We start from the raw sequence: 23,290 nt of genomic DNA on the forward strand, positions 1-23,290 counted from the left end.
TAAGAACTAGGAGTGGATGTGATATCAGCCAGAACGTTCTCAGTAGTTTCAGTAAAACAAAAAAATAGCATTTATTCATTATCTTTTTCAATGGATTAGTATGTTTATGAGGATGATGAAGTGAAGAGTGTCTTAAAAGAGCTGTGTGATCTTGGTCTTGAAATTCTAGCTTTTCAAGTTTTGTTTCTGAATTGTTTGAGGTAGAGGGTCTCAAACTGTTTGGTTCCAAGGGCCTCTTGTGAGGGAGAAAATTTGGTTACAATTTACTTGAAGGTATCTACATAAGAGTGACATGACACTGTCATTAGCATGTCACACTTGACGGGTGAGTTCATAACACATTCATAGCAGCTGTCATAAACTGCACATAAAACATTCATGACTGTTTCATGAGACATGACTCAACATTCATACCTAACCTTTCATGAATGTGGAAGACAGAACGACAACAACTTGTCAAAATAAAAGTCCAACAATCGAAAAGGTAAACTAGCCTACATTCAGCTGACCCGTATTTGTGTAACCTGGATACCATTCATTTAATCTCTCCAGCCTTTGTAAATATTTCATGAATATCTTATATTAAGTCTACATCGAATGTCACTTTACTATTCAAGTTGTAAAGTATTTGTAGTCACTGAGTTTAACACTGCAGGTAAACTAGCCTACATTCAGCTGAATTTGTATTTGTGTAACCCGTATTTGTGTAACCTAGAACGGTTGGACATTCCCAGTAGCAAAAGATGAGAAATCATCTGTAAAAATCATAAAACAAGTACATTTTTATGAAACAAAATTATTTGCTTGACCATGTTCTGTCTATTTGGCACAGGAGTAGCCCATTGACTCAGATGTGACATGATCAGGTAGGAGGTTTGGAACAAAAACGGTAATGCTGCTTTGCGATTGTTGGACTTTTATTTTTTTATTTTTTTATTATTAAGTTGTCGTTCTGTCTTCTACATTCATGAAAGGTTTGGTATGAATGAAACAGTCATGAATGCTTTATGTGCAGTTTATGACAGCTGCTATGAATGTGTTATGAACTCACCTGTCAAGTAAAGTGTTACCAACATTATAAAGTCATAAACGTTTATGACATAATGCTTCTGCAGGGTTGGGTCAGATTACTTTGAAATGTAATCCATTACTGACTACAAATTACATGGCAATTTTTGTAATCAGTAATGTAATCAGTTGGATTACCAAAAACATGTAACGTAATCTGATTACTTTAGGATTACTTTTAGATTACTTCAATAAATATGCCCATTAAGTAAAAGACACCACCACAGAATTGATGAAAGAATTCTCATTCTATTTTTCTCCGCTCTTCTCCAAACATGCACAACTCAGCTTAACCTTTATAAGGGCACACCTGGACAAAGAATTTAGCTTTCCTTGGATTTTTTTGACCCAGGGACTTCTGTCACTCATTTCTGTCAAATGGCATTCTGTTTTTGTCATGACAAGTTAGGGTTAGTGTCATTCGGTTTTTGTCATGACGTTAGGGTTAGTGTAAAGGTTATGACAGTGTCATGTCACTCTTATGTAGATACTTTTAGTAAAAAATGTAGTAAAGTGTTACCAAAAAAATTCTGAGGACCCCCTTATAATCGTAACAATTAAGAATATGCCATTTCTATTCTCTGAAATTGTGACCAGGTTCACTATCCGTGTTTTCTGGACAGTGTGTAACTTGGTCTTTTGTCAACTTTGGATTTTACATCACTTGACGACGTGGACTGGCTCAAACATTTCTCCACATTCATCAGCTAGCTAGCTGGCAAATAAGCCAAACTAAGCAGCAGTAGGAATGATTCTTTGTGACCTGCGTCAAATAAGTATAACTGCTAGATTGCTGGGTGTAGATCATGTAAAGCCCAGACTCAAAACCAGGGCATTCAAAAGACGTGATGACCACGGGACCTTGAGATGCAGAGTGAACTGGTCTTGTGGATCAGGGTGAGCTATCAGCAACACACAAAGGAAATTCTGCAGACCTGTTATGCATGGATCATTTACCCTCACAATAACATGACCACAACCAGCTATAAGCACTGCAAAGTGCTGGGAACCCAGTTTATGTTATGTTGGGAGTCCAGACACCTACTGAAGAGAATGTCACAGTTGTTTATACACACACACACACACACACACACACACACACACTCTCTCTCTCTCTCACACACACACACACTCAAATGACACAGTCACCCACATACTGAAACACTCAAACATGCCCCAGAACACACGCCCACCCCCCACTTTGTGAGCAGACTCTGAAATGTCTGTTGTAACCCAGGGGGAGGGGGCTTTACTGGGTTGCTGGGGGTCTTTGTGTGAGAAGAGAGACAGTGAAAGAGAAAGGGAGGGAGAGGGGGAGAAAAAAAAACAGCAAGAGAGAAGGAGAAGGTCTGAAGGAAAGGCAGGGAGAGAGACATTAAGAGGTTAAAATCAGATTCAGAATAGAGAAGAAAGAACAACCATCCTATTTCTAATAGATTATTGTTGCTTAGCCGAGACCATCCTGATTACAGAGCAACACTGAATGAGAGAGCAGTGAGAGAAGACGGCCAGTGAGCAAGAGAGGACTCACTCACACAAACACATGCAGAGGGCGTGAGACGCTGAAGGAGCTAGCGGTGTGTGTAGGCAGATCCGTCCACAGGCTGCGAGCTGGAATAAAGGAGGCTGTCAGCAGCGTTTTCTACCCTACAACAGGACTCTTTCCACCAAATCCACCATTTATTCACCCAGTGCTCCATTTGCCTGAAGAGAAAAGGGAAGACTGCAGAGATCCTACTGCACAACCAACCGGTAAGAACAACACAGCCTGTGGGTCTGGATGTCATTTATCTGTGTGAATGTGTGTGTCTCTGTCTTACCTCAATCAGTGTTTCCCTATCTGGTCCTTATTTGCACATCCATTGATGATGACTAGACCATCTAAGATTTGATAAATAAAGAGACCAGCATGCTAACACGTTAATGTGTAATAGGAGATTCAGATGCAGATTGTACAGAAATGAGAATGTGTCAAATACTGTGGTTATGGACATAAAGATGATGTAAATGTGCAGTGGTGTCCAATGTCAGTGCAAAAGGTAGAGTATGTAGAGGGTGTGTTTGTGTAGTGCATTGGCTGTGCTAGAGCCGGCAGCTCAGACTGGTATACTACTTAGCTGATAAAGGAAGAGCCTGGCTGCATTAAGCTATGATGAGGGAGAGGGGGCATGATGCTGAGGAGGAGAGGAAACATGCAGAGAGTACAGAAAGGACGCACAGAAGGATGCAGGGGAAGGGGTGTGCTACTTTCGGTCAGCTGGGGCTTGTCCTCTTTCACTGCAGTGGGCGGTAGTGTAGCGATGTAAAATGTACTCACATAGACACATACATAGATATACATGCTTATGTATGTCTCTGTCTGTGTGTGTGTGTGTGTGTTGCTAGGTAAACCAGAACCCACTGAGACCTATTTACACCTTTTTGCACGAAGACGCTAAATCTACTGCTAAAATGAGTGCCAGAAGGACTGCACAAACACAAAAGATTTCATAACGTCAGTACATCCTGTGAGTGTACTGTGTGTTTATGTGTATGTCTGTCAAAATATTTCACAGGCAGCACCATTTTACTGCTTCAATGACATTTACAGGCACGTCTAGCAAAAAGAAAAATCCATTTAAGGCTAATTAGTGAAAATGACTGTGGTGTATGTGTTTATGTGAGCCTCACTGTACACACGCAGAGCTCAGAACAATAGCCTGACATTTTTACTCAGAAAGACATTATAGCGGAGGGACTGTAAATGAAAGAGGATAGAGGACAGAATAAGGAAGAGAAGAAGAGCAAAGAGCACATTTGGATAGAGAGAAGAACAGAGACCAGATGAGAAGACAGGGAGAATAGGAAGGAGAAAGGAGAAGAGCCCTCCTCTCACCTCTAACGTCTGATGGAGAAATTAAAGTGAACAGGATTTGGGTTCTGATAGATAATAATGAGAAAAAATGTGGGCATACCACAAAGCATCCATACTGTATCTCTGTCTGTGAGCACATGTGTGCATGTGCATTTGGAAGAACCAATGATAAAAGTAAAATGCTTTATAGGCATAAAATGGTGTGGTATATCTGGACCAAAAAGTGTGTGTGTGTGTGTGTGTGTAATCCCAGATTTGTGGTGTAATGGATATATGATAAACATGACAATCATTAAAATATGAGTAGATTACATACAGTACAACTATACCCATATTTTTCAGCGTTTAAAATACACTACCTATCATTTTAATGGAAATTAAATTAATGCATGTTTGCATGAGGATAGATGGGGAGGCTGACCTTTACTGTCCATCTTTATGATCCACTATAGAGATTTGAGATTTTGCATTACAAAGCAAAGCTCTTCATATGTGATGATAATGCACAGCTACATTAGACACAATTATGTTCTAATCCATTTAAAAAGCTTTGAAAACCACAAGAGTATGCTTATAAAAGAAAGAATTTGCAGAAAGGTTTGTATTGGTTTGGCAATCTTTGACATAGGTCTATGAATGTGCTCGCATCTCACCTACACAATCAGATGAGGCAGAAAATGTATTTACTCGTCTGTTGCTAGGACACTCCCTTTGAATATTTTGTAGAAGTCTCCTGATTGGTTGGTGCCGATGATGCAAGTTTCTCACCCCAGATCTTTCCATTTCGTCCATAGAAACATGCTCATCTGTATTCCTCCTTCTCAATGTTTCACTTTTTCCCCATCTCGCTCATACTGTATTCAACCTAAACACACCATACATCAATCTTTCTGTGTCTTTTTTCTGATTCCTTGTCAACATTTTGCCTTGACAGTGAAATACACGCTCACAAGTATACACACACTCGGTCACACACACATTCATAAAAAGCTGAAGCTGAACTCGCTATTCGCAAAGCTTTGTTGAGCATATCAGCTTGTATGAACAGTCCATAGTCAGGTTGTATGTATTTGTCTGGGTCTATGGAGCTGGTCTATGTGCAGTGGTCCATGTGTATTCAGGGTATGCAGCCAAAGTGTGTATGTTGCCAGGGTGTATTATTTATTGTGTGCCTCAAAGCCTCTTTGTTTTGGTCGGTGGGTGGTAAGTGCACTTAGGGTGATAAATATTATGTCGGACTGAGTGGTGGGAACAAATGGGAAGGGTTGATCAAAAGACTACTAGGGTTTATGTAGGGATAGGGGTTGAGGGGAGAGCTGCACTACCACTAGCCGGCTACCACTGTCCTCCACAGCATGCTATGAAAATTCCTCACCTACTGAAGCACTGTGAAATCTTAAGGATACAAGAGAGTAGGCATACTTGAGTAATATGTCTTCTGGATGTGCTGGAGTGCATGTTTGCATGTGTATTATTCTTTTATATTGTGCTGATCAAAACTAGAAGGCTGAGGATAGATGAATGGAGTTTTTTGGTTCCACCTCATACTTACGGAATATTAGACTAAACAAAATTGAACAGAATAATAATACTAAGTGCAAACCACAGTTCCACCAACAATGAGGGATCACAGAAGAAAAGAGTCTTGACTGTGACTTCTTAGATGAAAGGCTGACATACAGTAGCAGACGCTCATCAGAGGACAGCAGTGGGTGAGAGAGGACGTAGAGCTGGATCATAGAATTTTGATAGCAAAGTGCAGACCCAGTAAGTGTTCTATAGGCTAGAGTGAGAGATCTGAATTTAATTCTGGCTGCTATCCACCTCATTCCTGAAACCTATTCCCATTGCGGTTTTCATCTTCCGTTCATTCTGGTTACAGTTGGGGACAGTCTCACATTGACCTGTTGTATTGTCGTGTAGGCCTATGTTGCTTTTATGTCTGTGTTACTCTTGTCTTATTGTACAGTGTCCTTGGGTAACATGAAAGGCACTTTAGATAAAAATGTATTATTATTATTATTATTATTATTATTGTTATTATTTCTTATTAAATGTAATATCATCAGAACCTCCTGACTACCAGAGTTAAATTTTGTCCTAGAGGCCATTTGTAAACTTGACTATCTCCCAGACCATGCATACGGTGCGTTCATGGGCAAGGGAAAAACTTTTTCCCCAGTGAAAACACCATCAGTGGTAATAAGAGGTGGGCAACTGGGGCTAGATTTTGCTAACGGAGTTGCCCAGCTGAGGGCTCGTCATCACTTCTGTCGTCACGTAGTATGTTTGTAGTCCATGTGGCCTTTCATGTCCAACAGTTTTTATGTGAACTTGGGAATTTGCCATTTTTGTCATTTGAGAGCTGCATATCCTTCTGTCACAAGCGTCTTACACCATATTTTTAAGCAAATACAGTTGTTTATTTAAGTGAGCATATTAGTGAGCGTATATTTTAACCTTTGTTGTGGCATCCATGTTGTTCACACATTCTGACGGCAAAGCACATGAACACAAGCAGTGGGGAAATGAACAGGTGGCATGAACAGACCAATACTACTGAGCTAAATCCTTTTGTTCTCTACAGAGGACATTCAGGACTTTTAATTGATAACAAATGTATGGGGGTGGGGTTTTGTGAACTTCCTCTTTCTTTCTTAAAATGTCCTTGTGATGATGGACGCCATTTTCCAAGAAGACAAAGAGGAAGTTCCCAATACCCCACTCCCATACATTTGTTATAAACTAAAAGTCCTCTGTAGAGAACAAAAGCAGTTGGCTCAGTAGTATGCATGGTGTGGGAGATAGTCAAGTTTACAAATGTCCTCTAGAGAGGACAAAATTGAACTGCTGGCAGTCAGGAGGTATTGTTGTGGTAAAATATATGACCTTGATATGGCAAATGATCAAGACTTTTTTAAATAAACCAGAATTTGCCATTACCTTGTTTGATGGATTACCCCTCAGTGATATTTTACAAAAAAATTCACAAATTCTGCCAGGGTATGTAAACTTGAGCACAATTATATTTATTATTTGTTAAAGAAAATATGTCCATATTATGGTTCAATACTGACATGATCAGTACAGCCATTCGGTTGTGTACAAATGACTTACAGTAATGGTCCTCCTTTGTCACCACATAAAGCCCACCCTAAATCGGATAACTAAAATCATCTGAATGTAGGGCACAGGTTGTAAAATATCAGATTTCTCTTTTAAAGATGCTATGTAGAGTACATTTGAACATTCAAAAATTATTTTGAAATAGCGTCAGAACATGGAGGAAAAAAAGCATTTTGATATTGAAGAATTGAAGAATATTGTCACATCAGTGTGCGCTTAGCTTACATGCCCAGCAACATGGTGTACAAGGCAAAGAGAAAGGGCCGCAGCACTGAGCCTTGGGGCACCCATGTGGCAGAGCAGTGAGATGTGGATGTTTGTCCTAGCCATGACACATTGGACTAGTTTACATTTGTTTTTATGGATACATCTTGGGTGATCTGATCTGATCGAGACACATAGTGGTTCACACATGTATTGAGTGGACTTCATAAACGTTGCTTACAGTATCACTTGTGTTTTGTTTCTGCTGTTGCTAACGTCACATTCATTAGAACTCCCATTGTCTGGGACACATCATCAAGGAATTAGCATTTACACTACCAAAGATATGTGATGAAATGCGTCTCGAACCACCTCGGATCACAATGTGTCTTGGCGATTGTTAAAAAACAAATGCAAATAGGGTCATTGAACGATCGCAGGTAGGATAGAAACCAAGAGTGTGCTTGGCTTGTAATGCCCATGTTTGAGAATATGGATTGTACGATGTGTCGGTTGACTGTGTCAAAAGCAGCTCAAGTCATGCAAGATGAGTACCGAGGACTGAGCTGCTGTTCTGGGGGTCGTTTCTAGAAAGCATCGTTTGCTAACTTGCGTCGCAACCCTGGTAGTTCACTCCATCGTTCTTGGATTTGGTGTTTCTAGAAAGGGTAGTTCGAACTCTCGATCGCAAACAAAGACGCAAAGTTTGGTCGTTTGAACTACTGCCCCTAGGCAGTCGCACTTGTGTATGCTTGTGTCGTTCCTTGGTAGTTCCTGTTGGTGTCAGGAGCGCCCAACCAAAAATCACAACCACCTAACCAAAAATTGCGAAGTGGATGTTTATCTCGTGACTCAAAGTATTGATCTATCCTGTAGCTTAATTTTGATTAAGACACTGACTCCCCTACTTGGCTCATTCTTGCTATTTATGTTAATTCAAGTATTGCCTTGCTTTTAGTATTATAATCTTCCCAGACCCTTATAACAGTAGCCTAGTGATAAATGGTGTAGTGGCTAAAGCAGTGCCTTTAGAAAAAAGAGTAAATGTCAAAATTCTTCAAACAAATTGTACTTTCATGAACACAGATGCATTGGGGACACAGTACATTCTATTCCAAAGCAAAACAATTGGGCAAAGTCATCAAAACTTAAATAATAATAACGATATTTCATAGAAAGTCAGAAATGCCATGTTCAAAGAAATAGCAGCGTTGCCATCTTTCCTTGGAAACTCAAAAATGTACTGTACAAACTAAGAAATTCTTGATAAGTGAACTTGGCTGAGTATCCTAAACTAATATTTTGTTGCAAAACCACGGTTTCTGATAACTGCTTCACATCTGTGGTGCATGGAGTCAACCAACTTCTGGCATCGTTCAACAGGTATTGCAGCCCAGGTTAATTGTACTGTATTCCACAATTCCTCTTTGTTTCTTGGTTTTGCCTCATGCACTGCACTTTTTATGTCAGCCCACAAGTTTTCTATGGGATTAAGGTCCGGAGATTGTGCTGGCCACTCCATCAGTTGAATCCTGTTCATATGGAACCATGCTTTTGCTCGCTTGCTGGTGTGTTTCGGGTCATTATCTTGTTGAAAGGTCCACCTCAAAGGCATTTCCTCTTCAGCATGACCTCTTCCAGTATGTCAGATGCCCTGCAAACACCGAATTCAAGCCACAGTACTCAGTGAAGGCAATTAAGCATGGTGGTGCAAGCATCATGATATGGGGATGTTTCTCCTACTACGGTGTTGGTCCTATTTACCGCATACCAGGGATCATGGATCAGTTCGAGTACATCAGGATACTGGAAGAGGTCATGCTGCCATATGCTGAAGAGGAAATTTCTGATCCATGATCCATGAACACATAATTCCGGGCCTGACCTGGCCCTTATGCTCCAGCACTAAACATCTATGTGAGGCTGAAGCTACAACACACACTAGTTAGACCCAGTTATGAACACGGTAATCAACTATAAACATAAACACGACAGTCAGGACGCACAACATTGGTAACTTGCATGGTTAACATTAACATTCAACATAACACATCAACCGAACAGCATCATGGGAGCACAGTCATGAACAGCTAGGCTCAGAACATTACACAGCCCCCCGAGACTTAGTCCATGTCCCCTTGACTCAAGTCTTACCCTACGTCAGTCCATGAGCCTGGCTGGGACGCGAGGCTGGCATTGTGGGCACCCCGCTGTCGCGGCAGGGGTGTGTAAGTCCAGGGGCAAGTGTAAGTCCCAGTCCTTTTGTCGGCTGTCGGCCAATATGGCCAGCTGCACTGCTAGCGTCCGGTTAAACCGTTCCACCAGCCCGTCGCTTTGTGGATGCAGAGGTGTTGTTCTCGTTTTCCGGATGTCCATGCGCTGGCAAACCTCAGCAAACACCTCCGCCTCGAAATTCCGCCCTTGGTCGCTGTGGAGCTCTTCCGGTGCCCCGAACCGGCAGAACATCTCAGTGACCAGTCTGTCCGCTGTCGTCTGGGCGCTCTGATCTGGCACTGCATACGCCTCCGGCCACTTAGTGAAATAGTCCATGGCCACGAGCACGTATCGGTTTCCCCGCTCTGTGACTGGCAGTGGGCCCATGACATCGACGGCTACCCGCTCCATGGGAGCCCCAACTGCGTATTGCTGCAGCGGAGCGTGCGAGCGTCGCGTGGGGCCCTTCTTCGCTGTGCAGGCGTCACAGCAGTGAACATGCAGTTCAACGTCCAGCCTGCATCCCGGCCAATAGAAGTGGCTTCTCAGCCGACGGAGTCTTTGCAATGCCGAAATGAGCCGCCCCCACTGCCCCATGCACATGTTTCAGTACACAGGCTCGTTATCCAGCAGGAACCAGCAACTGGAAAATGTCAGATTATGTCTATCGGGAGCTCGCCAGTGTCTATACAACAGTCCTTGACGTGCTACTATTCCCGGCCACTGTGAATAAATCGCTTTGGTCTCTGGATCGAGTGCTGATACGTCAGTCCATGGCAGTCGCTGACCGGCTTCGATCCATGACCACACTCGGCCGAGCGTGGCGTCCTCCGATTGCGCCTTCCGGATCTCCTCCCTCGACATCACGTCCACCGGCGACTGCGCGTCCATGGCCTCAGCTGCCGCTCTGCAGTGCTGTGTTGTGGCGTTGGGCTGCGGTGCGTTGTCTCTCTCGCTGGCGTGAAGCTGGCGAGCGGTGGCTCTCTTGATGGCGCGGCGCTGGCGAGCGTTGAGTCTCTCGCTGGCGTGCTGTTGGCGAGTGTTGACCCTCTCGTTGGCGCGACGCTGGTGAGCGTTGAAAACAGCGACTCTCTCTCTTTCTGCCAGCGGTGATGCAGCCTGTAGCCGACGAGCGGGCTCCGGTTGAGCCACGGCCAGGCTCCTCTCCTCCCTCCGGTGGCAGTGTTGGCACTGGTCTGCTGCACACGGACGCCTGGAGGTAGGTTCGGAAATGGCGCACTGCCACCACCACAGCCAACAGTTCTCTGCGTGTCACGCAGTAATTCTTCTCCGCTCGGTCCAGTGAGTGGCTGAAGTATGCGACCACTTGCTCGCCCTGCTCGCCTGCTTGTGAGAGGACGGCGCCGACGCCCACGTCGCTGGCGTCGGTGTCCAGGATAAACAGCAGTCGAGGGTCAGGGAAGGCAAGCACCGGGGCCTCGCATAGCGCCCTCCGCAGCCGCCGGAATGCTGCATCGCACTCTCGTGTCCACTCGAAGAGCTGGCCTTTGTGCGTCAATCGATGCAGCGGGCTGGCGACTGTAGCAAAGTCCAGAATGAAGCGCCAGTAATATGACGGCAGGCCCAGGAAGCTCCGCAGCTCAGCACCGTCGCGTGGAACAGGCCAACGCCTCACCGTCTCCACCTTAGCTGGGTCGGTGGCCACTCCGGCAGCCCCCACGACATGGCCCAGGAACCCGGTTTGCCTCCGGAACAGATGGCACTTTTTCGGGTGCAGTTTGAGCCCAGCACCTCGTATTGTGTCGAACACCTTTTCCAGATGTCCTATGGCACCGGTGAAGTCCGTTGCATGACACAGGATGTCGTCCAGGTAAACCACGCAGCATGTTCGTGGAATGCCCGCCAGGACACGCTCCATCAGTCGCTCGAAGTTCGCTGGCCCGTTGCATAGGCCGAACGGAAGTACCCGGAACTGCCACAGCCCTTGCCCGATGGTGAACGCTGTCTTCGGGCGAGCTTCCGGGGCTAGCTCAATCTACCAGTAGCCACTACGCAAGTCCAGCGAGCTAAACCAGCAGGAGCCGGCAATGCTGTCCAGCGCATCGTCAATGCGGGGGAGCGGGTAGGAGTCTTTCCGGGTTACCTGGTTGAGGCGCCTGTAGTCAACACAGAACCGCCACGAGCCGTCCTTCTTCCGGACGAGTACAGCCGGCGCAGCCCAGGGACTACTGCTTGGCTCTATTACTTCTATTACTTCATGCTCTGTTTTCCCCGCCGTGTGCAACACTACGCTGCTCGTCCCCAAGTGTAGTGTGAACCAGGAAATGTCCACCACAGCCCCCCATTTCTCTAGCACGTCCAGGCCGAGAATGCAATCATCCTGAATGCTAGCTAACCAAAGCCGGCGGCTCGCCGTCTCACCGTTGATGCACACGCCACACCACTTTTTGTCCATACAGTTCCGCTCGCTCTCCGGTAACTGTTGTGATGCGTGTTTTTGTCTCTTCCCAGCCTCGGGGCGCACCAGCGAGATGGTGGACCCAGTATCGATCAAGGCACGACACTGAGTCCCGTCTAGCTTACAGTCGACATAGAGTCCTCTTGTTTGGCCGAGCCGACCCAGTCGTATGCAGTCCATAGCCAGGGAGGTAGTGAAACTTGAAGGTGGCATCCCTTCCCGCCATGCCCCCCCCCTCTAGTTTGACTGGGGCGCGTGTGAGGGGTGCTGGGGCGGGACAGCCGGCCTCTTCCACTCGCGTGGGCGGCGTTGTGGTGGCTGTGCTGTGGTCTGTCGCGTCGTCTCCAACTCCTCCCCGTCTTCCTCCTTCGATGTCTGGCGTACGCAATGCCTCGACTCCGTTGTGTGGAAGATGTTTTCCACCCGTTCGGCCTCCGCGAGCGCCACGGCCAGCGAGCTGGGGGCGCTGAGGCGAAGGTGTTCTCTCAGCCGCTCCGGGTGGATGCCTCGCACAAACGCTTCCAGTGCCATTTCTTCATGTAGACTCTGGCTGTACGTTGGGTAGCCCCGCCGGGCATACAGCTGCAGGTCAGCCGCGAACTTGCCCAGTCTCTCGCCCTTGTGGCGCCGTCTGGAAGCGAGTTGTTCTCGAGCATCGCTGGTGAAGATCCTCTGGCCGAATCGTCGTTGCAGAGCGGCCTCGATTGCAGTCCAGGTTGCTTGCTCTGCCGGTGGCAGGTCTTCTAATACTTGTAGCGCTTCCCCGTCCAGGGCCAATGCCACCTGTACGCCCGTTCTCTCCGCCGACCAGCCATTCAGCTCAGCAGCCAGAACATAAACAATCGCTGACCGCATGAATTTTCATTTGACCATAGAACACAGATCCAGCCAAAGTCCTTACAGCATTTAACAAACTCCAGGCAGTTACATTGTGGTTAAATGACATAAAGGGGATTTTACATAATCTGTTGCATCTGATGCTAGCTTTTGGAGACTTGGTGACCACAAGATATACTTCTGTCGCTCTTCAACAGCGATCGATAGAGGATTTTTGCCGTTCTTCTGACCATTTCATCTCATTGATAGCCAATCAATTATAGCCATTCCCTGACTTACAATGATCAATACATTTGCCCCTAATTTCTATTGTGTATTCTATGTTGAAGAATGACTAGGGCAGGGGTGGCAAACCTGTGGCTCTTTGCTTCCTCTTGTGTAGCTCGTGGCTGCTCAACTGATGTTCTCAATTCTCCTTGGACTTGAATTAAAATCTAATTCTGATAAATCAAAAATGCATTTCATTATTTGACAATAATTAAAATAATTTTACCGTCATGTGATGGATATGAATCTAGCCCCAAAAGAAACATAAGCAGACACATAGGCTATTTGTCTGCCAGGTTTAATGCTACTGTTGAAATCAGGAAAACGTAACCTGAAGCCAAGCGCAAATAAGGACATTCAAAAGGAGGATTTGTCTTTTTGTAGCATAACCCTATATATACCAATGTGTCTGTGACCAAAATAACACCGTGATAAATGTGTTCTACACGTTAGTGTGGTACTTAGTATGCCAGACTTAACTGATGCATAAAGCTAAAAACCTGAACATTTCCCACGAGTTTTCCCAAATACAAGGTACTGTAGGCTAAAGGTAGTATAGGCTTTTTTAAACATATGTCAGAGAAGCAGATTCATTTTCTTTTTGTTCATTTTCAATTTAGAAAAAATGAAGGAACACTCAAAACAACCCTCAACGGTCACACTAGCATCATATCAGTTATCATATCAGCAATGCTCCAAAGTCATTGAGTGAGGGGAAATTTGTGATGAGTCTCAGATATTTTTGTTACTTGCTACTCATTCCTGAAAATGATCATTTATAGCATTCACTTTAAATGAAAAAGAGAAGAGCTATTTAAACTGTAACCCTATGTCTCATTAAGTGTAGCCTATAATTCACTGTTGCTGTTGTAGTGAGGGCATCTTTTTTTGTTGTGCGGCTTGAATGGTGGTGTGAAATGTTTTTTGGCTCTTCATGATGGACTGGTTAGCCACCCCAGGACTAGGGTATTTGATCTTTGTCATTTTATTTTTATTCCTCACTGAAACAGGAAGCAATAGATTACTACTTAAAAGTCGATATACAGTCTGATCACCTTAAAGATCTAGTTACATTTTCTTGGGGTGCAAAACATTTCTCGATTAAAGATTTTTCCCCACAGAATAAATTTAACTCACCTTAGTGTTGGATCTGTTTCAGACTCATCTTAAAATGCACTCATCGATCTACATACAATACTCCAACACTCCCCCCAAAAAACAGGTGTTTGGAGTGTTTTGTACATTTATAAAAAATAAAAGACTGATATATTCCAATTACATAAGTATTCAGATCCTTTGTTATTACGCTTGCAATTGAGCTCTAGTGCATCCTACTTCTATCAATGGTCCTTGAGATGCTTCTACAACTTGATTGGAGTCCACCTGTGCCTAAATTAATTCACTGGGAATTATTAGGAGGGGCACACATCTCTTTATATAAAGTCTCACAGTTGGATGGTGTATGTCAGAGTGAAAACCGAGCCACGAGGTCGAGTTAATTGTCCGTAGACCTGCGAGACATGGTTATATGAAGACACAGATCTGGGGAAGGAAACAAGAATATTTCTGCAGCACTGAAAGTGCCCAAGAGCACATTAGCCTCCATCATTCTCAAATGGAAAAGTTTGAAACAACCAACAGTCTTCCTAGATCTGACAATACTCAGATACATCACAGTGTTGAATATCAAAATTTCGCCTTTACCAAATTTCCCCTGCACTCATTAAAACAATGCTTCCGGGACTGCAATTTGGAGTGAGTGTCACATTGACGCCTCAAGGGTAGTCATGTGTAAGCGCCTTTAGGCTACTTTCTGTCAGGTGTATTGGCAGTCTATCTTAATTCATACATAGTCTGTCAATGATATTAGCCTACACCTAAATGTCTCTCTCTCATCTCTCCCTCTGTCTCTGTCACACACACACATTCTCCTGTGCATGTTATCATGTAAGGTAGACATGGCATAATGACCCATTTTGCCTATTAAAGACCTGCATTAATAGGTCACATATTTCACTTCCTAGCAAAATCTTGTCTTAGTATGCAGAATAACTTGTGTTTGGAACTGCTACTTAAGTTGCATACCTTGTTTTCCTGGCTCAGTATGAAACTTCAGTTTCAACCCCTTTTATCCCTTTTCTCAATTCTATCAGAAAGACTCAGGGAGGTACAATGAAAGTTAACACACGTTTTAATCCATCAAAGGATATACAAAAGGCATAAGCAACAATAAGACAGTCTTTGGCATAGGCCCCATCCTCGGTCCAGGTCACCGAGTGTGCAGACCCTTGCAGATCCTGCCGGTATGAGACGGCAGGGGCGGAGCCTACCCCCAAAGAATAAGAAATAAAGATACCCACCAGAATGCTTAGATGGTCATCCTCTCTGAAATAGAGCATAACAATATTAAACAGTGCATGTTGTATTATCCGGTTGAGCTCGGGAGATGAATCAGAGAAAGCAAGACAGACAGCAGAGACACATGAAGAATATACCATTAATAAAATAAACTGATGATTTGATGAGGATGATTATGATGATGGATTCAACCACCTGTGACTCAAATTCTATGATTGATTTAAAGTTATGGAAGGGAATTGAGCTTGCAGATGTTCAACCCATTGAACAAGACTGCTTGAGTGACTAGTGCTTGCAGAAGCTTAGCTTAAGGGTTAACTAACAACGTGCAGGGCGATGAGCTTGCAATTACAAATGCTCAGGGTCAGTGCAGGGGATGGAGCCTGCAGTTGCAGATGCTCAGGGTCAGTGCAGCAGAATAGAGCTCGCAGTTGCAGATGCTCAGGGTTAGTGCAGCGGGATAGAGCTTGCAGTTGCTCGGGGGACAATGAGCTTGCAATTGCAGAAGCTCCGGTTAGTGCAGACGAAATAGCGCTTGCAGTTAAAGATTATGACCTGCACAAATGCGACCAAGCCAGTACGGGCACCAGAAACAAAGAGATGAGTAATATGATTAAATTCAGATAACCACCACCAGACATTTGCAAGAGGAAGTACATTGATTACAAAATGCTCATTACTGCCGAGTGAGTCTTTAGTAATTAAGAACTCAGTAACCATACAGTCCATAGATTCTTGTGAGCCTTGTGACAAGCAAATGGAGTAGCTAGCTCTTAATTGATAAGCAAGTTGATGCAAAATATTACAGTTTGTGAAATCCATTTGTTACGGTTCAATGGTGAACAGAAGCTGCAAGGACAAGATGTACAGCAGATGAAATTAACAAACTACTGTCCATCCGGCAGAGGTAAAGCCATGTTAAAGAAAGCTAAATAGCACGACATATAGGCCTACTATTAGGATAGAAATGTAAACAAAGCAAGGTTTAGATTAATGAATTAATTATGTTGACTTACCCAAAATAACAGCACGGTGTAGTGTCCATGACAGATTATATCCGATTTAAGTACAACCCCTAAATGTGATTGTTTCCGTGAGCAAGCCGCATCCTGCAACGGAATGGAGCTAAAGCAGATCCAAGGGCAAGATGAAAAGAGTGAGCCATGCTTTTGCACCTTGCTCTTGGAAAGGCCCCCCAAAATAAGATGAGCAGCATAGGTAACGTTAGCTAAACGAGACAGGAAAACATGAAATACATTGTCCATGGGTAATAAGTTCAGAGAGAAAAGGTATAGAGAAACAGATAGAAAGCTTGAGCACTTTCTGGTGAAAAGAAGAAATGACCAGCATGGTCTGCAGCGAAGTCGAGGAGCTTGCACAAGCTCAGAGCTTTCGTAAGCTCGGTTCTTGCACGGCAAGAATGTAATGCAATGTGGTGCAAATCCCTGTGGAAAGTGCTTAATGATCGTTCGGTTCGATAACGATTGATGATTGCGATTTGATGATTGCGAGTTGCATATGTATATGATGAGTGAAGTGGGGTGATGGTAGGATAAAAGAAATTAACTGTTGTGACGTGAGATTACCCGAGGTTTTGCTTGTAGAAGCTAGACCAAGGGTGGCGGTGTGTAGTGACTACAATGTATTAACGCTTTATTCTGTGCCTAAAGTGCCGGCTGTGCGTAGTGACTGGAGAAGAGTGGCTCGGGTCCAACGTAATTAATATAATGCTTTAGCTGAGCCGAATAACCACCACCAGACCTTTGCAAGGTAGCTTACCTTAATTGACACTTGCGAGAGCTATTTGCGCATCTAGAAGGGCTTGATCCTAAGGTCTTATATAGGACTCGTAAGCCGACGAAGACCATCTTCCGAGCAACTTGATTGAGGATGCAGGTAATCCTAGAGCGGCTGTGGACGTTGCAGCGCCGATGCGAAAGGAATGGCCAGTATATTGGGAGGTTGAGAGCCCGCAGCTACCAACCGCTGTCGACAAGTGGATTCTGAACCATTGTTTAGACATAGATAACCCAGTGGGTAGAAGAAAGAGAGGTGCATTAGGAGAAGTGTGTGGGCGAAGTTTAAGATAGTTGATCATAGAAGTATAGGGACAGAGGAGTTATTTATATTAGAATCTCTGATAATGACAAAGACCTGAGGTGTCCATTTTAGAATGTTTCAGAATTACACTATAGAAGTGGGAGGAGAAGAGGATGGCTGAGCAAGCCAGATCCTGAGAAGGGTTAAAACCTGGCTGTCAGAACGAAATTCCCCAGAGCGCATGAACCCATAGAAAGCCATGAGGAACACATTCAAGGAGTGAATTGATAGGGAGTGAAAAGAGAGCCGGGGTTAACTAACCAGCAGCAGACCCACACAAGGACACAACAGGACAAGACAAAATACAATCAACAGATACATAGCTGGAGTACACTAGCACTTATGGATGGTCGCTGAGGATGGTTTAGCATATAACTAAAATAAAGACAAGAGATGGAAGAGTAATCCTCATCATGCTGACTGGGTGAAATAAGATTAAATGAGTAACAATGCACTGCTCCAGAGCCAAGAGTAAGTGGGTGGTTAGAATAGTGAACCAGCATCACAGACCTTGTAAATTAAATAGTTAGAGTGAATTGGTGATTTAGCCTAATAATTGCTGATTGATTTGATTATATGACGATTGAGAATTATGTGATTGAGATTCAAGGACATATGGATATTCGATAGTGAATTGCAAAATCTAATGATTTAACAATGCAAGTTCACTATTCTGCTGCTCCTACTGTGGTGGGATAAAGACATGAAGGGTTAGCGTATAGCTTAGACGAGGAGGTAAATAAGTTGACATCACATGACCTGGATGAAGTAAGATTAAATATGAACCAAAGCACTGATGCACGTTTTGGCTATAGGCCTACGTGAACCAGCCCCGCATCCCTGCATGAAGTAGATAGTTACGGTGAGGGTCAGTGCCCCACTGCCGACAGATGCATACCCTTAAATTAGAGAGAGAGAGAGAGGCATTTACATTAAACGAAGAGGAGCTGCTCCTGAAATTGAAAGATTATTAAGATGTTAAGTAATGAAGAAATGGGAAGGAATGCCATCCCTGTGCTTGCGGCTGCCATGACGTAATGGGAGATTACGAATGACGACAAGCAAAGTGCATTGTGCTTGGAAAAAGTATAAGGGTGAGTGCAGTATTGGCCTGAAGGAGAGTTTGTGCCTGCTAGAGGTGTTGCTCTTTTGGCAGAGAAGAGTTTGAGGAAAGATCTTGTTCTAGTCCCTACAGCCTGAAGACCTGCAAGGAGGAATGGAGTGGTTAGAGAGGAGACATAGCATTTTCAAAAGGACCTAGCACGCAGACAAATAAACAGCCATGATACATTACGTTGCCATTAGTTAAATCAACGAACACAATGTATGGGCCTACATATTATGTAGACACATAACCAATGACAGTAATAGACAATAATGATCAGCCAGACATGAGCTAATGAAAATAAGATTAATATGGCCTTCAGGTGCATCGGAAATAGTATGGGTTAATGACATTAGTAGCCTATACCGCCCTGCAGACAATACCAACAGCATCTCTGCGACTAACACTGCAGCCAAGAAGGAAGAGTACTTTTGTCCCTGTTGGCCTTCCATACACAACAGCCTGACCAGCGAGACAATTTGCCTAGGATATGGACCTAGCAAAGCTGTATCATGGCAACTTTGGCAAGGAAACCATCGCGAGTGTCGATAACTGGAGTAGCCTAACTGAGTTTTTTTTTAAAGGTTCCGTACATGTATGTTAACAGCGTAGCCTGATAAGTCTGACAGTTTTCGTCAGAAAAGTTTAGCAACCATATTTGCGTTGTTAGCGATACGACGTTAACCTCTTAAGCAACTAGGATCCAACACGAGACTAGGGTGAAAGAGAAACTTCAAGCCGCGGAACTTGTCTATTTCCGTTGATAAGACCGGGCCGACAACCCGAACAGTGGCAACAATCTGGCCTACCTTACTCTCCGACGTTTACAAGCTACTATGCTACATTAATGGAAACCCCCGAGACTTTGGTGAGATGCGTCCAACTCAGTTGAAGCGAACGTAAGGAAGGCTAAGCTACTGGTCTGTGACTGCATCACATGTTAAAGTTGTGGCGAAGTGAATGACTACTGTAGCTACCCGTGCATGGATACGGAACATCGAAAATCGGCACCTGAAAGCAACAGGCAGGTGCAAAGTAAAATGATTATAAAGGCTGATGCAGACTGGTGATTGGTCGGAAGTAATGAATGAGTGACGCATGCATTGAGTCTTCCTGACAGAATTTACGCTAAAGCTTCCATTTCTCTTCACCATTCTCAAAAAAATCTGAGTATTTTTTCCTCAGTGTCCACAACAAAAACTTTGAGCGTATCCAGTTGTATCCATATTAGAGTTTGTATCCAAGACTCCAAAGTAGCCTATTATGGGCCCTTCATTAGTATCAACAACATACCACAATATCATATACTGTTCAGGAGAGGTAGAAAGAAATGTTGCCCGGCAGACAACAACACATTTATCTAATGTTATCTTGAAAATTAAAAGTGACCTAGAAACAAAATTCAGTTATGCTGTGAAATCACCTGCAATTTTAAGTAGTCAGAGGAAATGTCATGCACATATGTCAAACTTCATTCATGCCATCCTGCTTGCTCTCATCCCTTTGATAAGGAAAGCAGGTTCCATCATTGGTTCATGCCCCAGTTCTGTGGAGGAAATCCTAGAACAGAGGGTGATGAGGAAGATGTCATAGGATGACGGATGATGAATTATGGCTGGAAATGATTAATGAACAGGTATCTTTCCTCTTGTTTCTTTTCATTCAGGTGGGAGGAGCTGATGCAGTGAGAGGTGAGAGGACACAGGCCCCAGGTTGATGCAGTAAAGTGCACTTTAAAAAAAAAAAAAAAAAAAAAAACGTTGAAGAAAAGGTAAGACCTACCTAAAAATAGGTGCACCTCCCATTTCAAGTGATACACTAATTATGGCCCAATCCCATTTCTCCATTCACCTTACCCCTCCGTGTTGCTCATTCATGTTTAGAGGTAGGGGTGTCCAGGTAGAGGGGTACAGTGAAGTGTTAAACAATGTGAATTATGAGGCTTTGCCTACAAATACCCCATTATAGTGGCAAAGAGGCAAAGGAGCAGGGGTAGGGCTAAAAGTGAGAAATGGGAGCAGGCCTAACACTGCATGAGAGAGAGAGAGAGAGAGAGAGAGAGAGAGAGATAGAGAGAGAGAGAGAGAGAGAGAGATAGAGAGAGAGAGAGAGAGTATGTACATGTAGTCCTTTGCTTTGCTACAAAACTGCATAGTCTCCATGGCCACATGATGCAAGTCAAACATAGTGCATACTGTCAGAGGTGATGCCAGGCTCTAATCTCTAAACTTGAACCACATCACTCTCTCACACACACATACACACAGAAGCTATTCCATGTTCATTCTTACTGTCTGCAAGATTCCCGGTTAGACCAGGGTTTTCTATTGCTTCGCTGTGTTCTTTCTTCGAAAACGAGAATAAATCAATGTCAAGAGGTGAAAATCACTACAGATCGAAACATGTTGAGGCTTTTGTATATTCTTCCGCTGTATTAAAAGGAAAAGTTTCCACTAGCATAAAAGATAAAGTTTATAAATTTACGTAACGGTAAATTGGCCTAATCTGTTCTGATTACATAACGTTACTGTCAACTGGGGTATTTCGGAATTTATATACAAACCTGAAAAAAAAGCAAGTAGGCTAGACTCTGACTGATGATTGCATACAGGAGCAAAGCACTGCACCATGTTGACAGCGGTTTACACAACGCTAGTTTCAGTTTAAAGATTAAAGATTCTATTCTCAAAAATTGCTTCAATCATCGGAAAAGCAAACTGCTTATTCATGAAATAAACATTCCTTTTCTATAAAACTTTGGTCTGGCATATATTTCATGTTGTTCATTTGGTTTGTGTAGAACAGAAAATTGGTTGCTAAGGAAACCTGACGTCACACTTTAGTACCCTATAAGACCAAGCTTTATGGTAAATGACAATTAGCCCATCATTACATGTTTGGCAGTTTGGCCCAAGTGGGTCTGGCAGCAATAAAAATAACTTTGTCCCATTTTATTCAAACACCTTCTGAAAGGCACGGCTGAAGTGCCCTTGAGCAAGGCACCTAACCCCTCACTGCTCCCCGAGCGCCGCTGTTGATGCAGGCAGCTCACTGCGCCGGGATTAGTGTGTGCTTGACCTCACTGTGTGTACACTGTGTGCTGTGTGTGTTTCACTAATTCACGGATTGGGATAAATGCAGAGACCAAATTTCCCTCACGGGATCAAAAGAGTATATATACTTATACTTATTTGTAGTCAATAGTGTGATAACTGGCAAAATCTGTGGAATGTGAAAAAAACTTAACTTAAAATCAGATATAAAATCTTCCATATCAAGGAGTAGATATGACACTTGATGTGTCACTATCATGATAGCATCTCTAGTACAGTAGGTGTGCTAAATTTCAGAACTTTTTTACTATGTTGTTTTATAGGCTGTCATAATCTTAATGTCAGAAGAATAAAGAAAATGCATAATAATATAAACGTAAGATTAATATATGAAAAGGAAGAAACACAATGGGTTCCTACTCAGCTTGGCTGCTTGGCCCCCAATAAGAAGATGTACAGCCACAATTAGGTTTGGTTAGGTAGGCTCTCTCTATTCGGTCTGTACCCAAGGATGTTAGCAAAAAGATGGAGTACTATGGACACATAAAATATCTTAAATCTCATGTTGTCTTGACTAGTCTAAAAACAGAAACTGGTGGGCAAATAGTTCTTAAAATGGAGGATATGGGTATTTTTTAAGGGTATTTTTGAGGAACCAGGAGACAAAAACATGCAATCACATGCATGCATCATCCAAGTACACACACACACACTCACAACCTTGCTCTCAGATAAAGGAAACTGAACTGAAACTGGTGCCTGTCGAAGCTGGTTTACTGAAAATTAAACCTACACACACACCCATCCCCCATATACACGCAAACACACTCATTCCTAATACACAGCAGCTCCAAACATACCACATCCTTTTTTAAAAATAAAGCCATGAAAAGAGAAGTGTTAAGTTGTTAAGTACAGAGTCAAAATTAACCTCGGAGAAGTCTAATGCGGCAAAAGATACTAGTCTAGTTTTTTGGATTCAAACTGTTATAAATGAAAAAGGAATCTAAGAAAATCTGAGACTGAACTAAAGAAAAAGCAGAAAAAAGAAGACAAGGGTAAGAATCAGAGAGAAGGGGAGAGCACCATAGAGATCGGTGTTGGGTACATTTGAGTTTGCTTTTCATTGGGAGTGGTCCAGTGAACAGGATAATTAGCTGTGGTGGGTCGAGTTGAGGTGTTTGAAGAAGACAATGATGTTTCAGCAGAACTGATATCAGATGGCTGATATTTGTTGACAAATCTTAACAAATTTGTTTTGAAAGAAGTGTCATTCGGTTTTTGTCATAACAAATTAGGATTAGGATTAGTTTAGGGTTAGGGTTAGGATTTGGGTTAGGGTTAGAGGTTAGTATTGGGGTTAGGGTTCATGTGTCATGACAGTGTCATGTGTTCAAATGTGATTGTGATTAATGAACGCAATAGTAATTATACTTAATGTAGCAGCAGAGACATTTAGCTGTTGTGTATGCAAGAGTTAATGTTAATGTTTTGGTGTCTGTTATATTTAATAGTAGTGTATTGTCTTAAAGATAAACTCCTCTATATGTCTGGATTGTTGGGTTTCACTGCAACTGTGTAGCAGATCTCACTAAGGAGGGAATAACTGCACATACACTACCAGTCAAAAGTTTGGAGACACTTAGACATTTCCATTCCACTCCATTATAAACAGAATACCAGCT

General features: G+C 43.3%; 1 protein-coding gene across 4 annotated transcripts in view; it reads left to right on the forward strand.

The window, feature by feature from the left end:
* Positions 1-2,387: 2,387 nt before the first annotated feature.
* Positions 2,388-23,290, forward strand: part of fam49al (family with sequence similarity 49 member A, like) — a 49,121-nt gene continuing 28,218 nt past the window's right edge. For 2 of the 4 annotated variants that reach the window (XM_042075959.1, XM_042075958.1), the window contains exon 1: positions 22,430-22,663. The gene's annotated coding sequence lies outside the window, so the exon portion shown is untranslated. Of the gene's footprint in view, positions 2,821-20,218; positions 20,324-22,426; positions 22,664-23,290 lie in introns of those variants that run through there. The other 2 variants (XM_042075960.1, XM_042075962.1) reach the window with 2 other exon arrangements.

The sequence above is a fragment of the Alosa sapidissima genome, chromosome 21, assembly GCF_018492685.1.
Source record: "Alosa sapidissima isolate fAloSap1 chromosome 21, fAloSap1.pri, whole genome shotgun sequence".
NCBI lineage: Eukaryota > Metazoa > Chordata > Actinopteri > Clupeiformes > Clupeidae > Alosa > Alosa sapidissima.